Below are 4,386 nucleotides of genomic sequence, written 5' to 3' on the forward strand. Positions count from 1 at the left end.
AGCATGTGTGTTGTGTTTGACAACAACACAAATGTGTCTAAGTACATGAAGATTTTAAAGTGAAGATATATTCAAATGTGCATTACTCCTCGTTGGCAGACTGCAGTATAATAATGAGAGCTTTTTGAATTTGTTCCGCTATTAAACACCTGGTTTCTACAGCAGAGCTTTATTGTGTAACAGATTAACCATCCTTTAGGGGTGTACAGCGGTAGCATTTTCTTAAGATTACATTTAGAAATGGGTCTGTTAGCAGATAGCCTATAGCTAAAGACAAAAAAACAACTTAAAAAAAAACAAGGAAGTGACAGTCAGACAATTTCAAAGATGATGCTGAAAATAAGATTGCAGTTGAGAGAATGTTTGTGATGTTTGTAAAGGTTTATCACAAAAACGTCTTCTGTGACATTTTCAAATCCGCCCTTCATCCTCCGAGCCGTTCAGAATAATTTTGTTTTATCTTTAAAAGGCTGGAAGATGTTGCCAAACTTCCAGACAGAAAACAAGTGTTTGAAAGGCTGTCCACGTGCTCGCCTCTGACTGACAGTGAATCATTCATGGAGCGCCAGAAACATGATGAGAGCTTGATTAAGGACAAGGAGAGATGGGCTCCAATGTTAAATCAGTCCAGACTGCAGGCTGATTAGACCAGAACTTTTACATGAAAATCTGTAGGAGCTGAACAATCTTTTATCAGACAAGGTGGTGAATTTACCTCTAAAAAACTGGAAACTTTTGAAGTCTGTGAAGGTCATAACATGAACACATTTATACATGAGTTTCCAGTGCAACTAAAAAACCTGTAGCCTACAGATTAATTCTAATCATTGCCCATATTAACGTATTGCAGATTTTAATTATGCAGCACCTCCTGTGACACCTTCATGAACATGTAGAATCAAAGGCAAACATATGTACACGCAGACAGAGACACACACATACTTTAGCAGAGATTTTTTCATCTTCAAGCTCATGAATTCATAAGACAGCGTGCATTCGGAGCAGAGCTGGCTAACATGACAGACTCCTGACAGCTCCCGTACACAGGCAGCCTGCTGTGTGTTTCAGATATACAGTATATTTTAAAAAGTTATTCAGGAGGGAGTGTGCGAAACACCACATGAATAAATAGGAATCAAACACTCGGCGGCGGTGGTTTTGGCACTTTGAGCGGAGATATGGGGTAAGGTGTCAAGGGGTAAGGCAACAGGCTTTGACAAGGGGGCAGCCGCTGTCAGAGCGCCAGGTGGTGATGCGTGAATTGGGGGAAAGGAGACGTGACGCGGTGGATTCCTCTGCTGGTCGCTTGAGAGGACCAGAGGCTGGGGGAGGGGCCCCTAAACACACCGTCCACCTGTCAGAGCTTCACACACACACTCACATGCATGATAGGAGACATGCAGAGCTGCTGTATGTGGATGCAAAATGACACGCGGTCATTTGACAAGGCTGGGGTTATAAAGCAGAGCGAGAGCCATGACCTATGAGTGGACATTATGAAAAGTCACATTTCAGACTATATAAAAAGAGGCAGGATTTAAAAGGCCAAACAGATCCAGTACAAAGATAATGCCGATATGCAGTAGCCATATGAAATAGTTATTTAGAATAATACATCTGTGCTGCGTGATCACTGTAAGAAATCACAGAGAAATGAAAGGGCAGGAATAATTGTTTTGCAGGTTCACAGTTTCTCTGTAGCGACAAGCTGCAACTTAAAGCTGGCATTTTACTGATGTGCACAGCATATTGGATTTTTCTTGTTCTTTTATTAAATCTGAAAAACACATAAATAGAAAAATACTTATATTCATTATCTTTCATCTAACATGCATACTAGATGAAAGCATACGCGTCCTTGTATTTCTCATATCGACATTAATGCGTGTTTCTGTTTTTGAAACAGTGTTAATGAGTTCTTGATGTAATAGTTTGAATTATATAAGATAATGGGAAAGGATAGGATACAGCATGTTTACTAAACAAGAATAGTCACAGCACTTTCAAAATTACTTTGAAACTTGAAAACAGTGGGGTTTTAGATTCAATGCACATTAAGTGCAATTTTGTATTTTGTTTTTTATTGCAACATACTTTACTTCCTCAATGTTTGTCTCAATACACTCTATTTATATTGGTGTACACTGTATGTTGTTCTCTTTATTTGACTCCTTGGGTTATTCTGGACTTTCAGCTATAATGATATGTCTCACTCTCTTCATCCCTCTCTTTCTTCATCTGCCTCTTAGCATTTCTGCAGGGTAAAGCCAGACAGTGGGCAAAGTGTTTTTTGGAGCCGGCATGGGAAGCAAAGGCAAAAGCCAGAGAGGGAAAAAAGCATCCATTCACAGCGCCATAATACTCTATTCATGAAGCTCCATGTGCTTTTATTATTTAAAGCATTCTCCCAGCACAGAGAGCTCCATCCTGTCTCATTGTGAAGCCATCATCAGAGGGGCTATTTCCACAGAAGCAAAAAATAGTCCCTTTTGTGAAATAGCCCACTGATTATCTGAAATGGGACCCCAGGGCCTCTAAGGTTGGGAATACTGGATTTCCACAAGCTTCCACGTCCCACTGGTGGATTATGGGTGTTTTCTTTTCTAGCCCTTCTTCCCCTCATCCTGACTCCGCTTGATATCATTACGCAATCTTGAGATACCATCTGTCAGAAAAGGCACACTGTAATGCATCAATTGTCTGCATGAAAATATATAATCAAGCTTAACTAATACGTTTTCAAGGCCAAACGAGATAATAAATGTTGTCTGAAACATTATTCTTGCAATGCATGCGTTTAATGGAAAGGAAAAAAACGTTACATTTGCTTATTTGTCACCTTGAAGGAAAGGTGCTGTGTTGACAGCTAAAGTAAAAAAAGAATGCAGAAATGAATCCATCAATTAGCTTTGTGTAGGAGATGTGCATGTGTGTATTCATCCCGCTCACTTGGATTACAACAGATTGTCTTACCTGCCTGTTGTTTGTTTGTTAAATGGAAACATCATCTCATGCAACTTGACAACGAGGACTATTGTTGTTTCGATGAAATCACATGAATGCTAATTGAAGATGGATTGATAGAAATGCGGTGCTTTGACTCTCCCCTTTGGCAACCCTGCAGCTGACAGCTTCATCGTCACGCAGAATTAGAGTGCTGCAGGAGACACTTTAAATACACGTTGAGACACAGGTCTACTGTAGAGACGAAGACAAAATCTCTGCAGATATCATAGTTCCAGCTCTGACAGAGACAAAGACAGACATGTACTCGAAGAGAAAGAACTGAAAGGATTAACAGCTACCTGTCACATGTACTTTTTGTGTGCAATCAGGGTGATGCTGCTAAATACTGGTAATCAGGGCAGATTCATCAGAGCCTTCTTTTCCTTCCAGAGAAGGCGGCACTCTGTAATTATGTCGGCATCAGGCTCTGCGACAGCCACCCACGCTCGTTGTAATTTCGCCCAATTTACGTAAGAAAGCTTCAAAGGACCTATAATTTGAATCCCTTCAGTTTTATGGTAATGCTTTAGCATTGGCTGTTGCACCTTTGTGCACCCCATCAAATAAGCACACGTATTAAGATGCGTTGGGATGTGAAGGGAAGTGGCTACATGACAGAGGGATAGAGGCTCGTTCCCACCTGCAGTTCAGTTCATCACACCAAGGAAAAAGAAGTATCCATCATGATGGATTTTCACAAATGAACAAAGAGCTGTAATCAGAACCAGAACCTGTTTAATTGGGAAGCAGCCCTTCATGTGCAGGAATTTGCTTTGGAGTGTTGCTGCAAAACATGAACATTGTAAGAGAACATTTAATTCAAAAAGGTGCATGAACATAAGCAAAATGAAGATACAAAGAAAGACGTGAAGTTATATGGACAGGTAGTTATGACGACTGTCTTTCTGCATCCTCAGCATCATGTGGACCTATTCTGTGACTGACAGCAGGTCATACTGCACCTTATTGCTCTTCGTGGGTTTATTCATCTCCACAGGTTTTTACAAAGAGCTCAAAAAGAACAAGCTGTTTGTGAGCATTATTAGTAAAAATCATAAAAATATCACATATCATGATAGTGATGGAGAAACAAAGAAAGGAAAATAGTCTATTATGGTTGTCACCACAATTGTTACTCCTTTCTTACCCACAGTCATGGTTGGTCTGTTCATGTTGACATCACAAACAATACACAGAATAATCAGCTTGGAAGTAAAGACGGAGCTTCCTTTTCAGATGTTCACGGTCCAATAGTTTAGTCCACATCATATTTTGATTGACAGCTCTCACAACAGCACAAATGAAGGTTAATTATAACCTTATGAAAAGGGCAAAGTGTGTAAACAGAGATTTGTAAGTCATTAGTGGACACACACAATG

The sequence above is a fragment of the Pseudochaenichthys georgianus genome, chromosome 22 (genome assembly GCF_902827115.2).
Source record: "Pseudochaenichthys georgianus chromosome 22, fPseGeo1.2, whole genome shotgun sequence".
NCBI lineage: Eukaryota > Metazoa > Chordata > Actinopteri > Perciformes > Channichthyidae > Pseudochaenichthys > Pseudochaenichthys georgianus.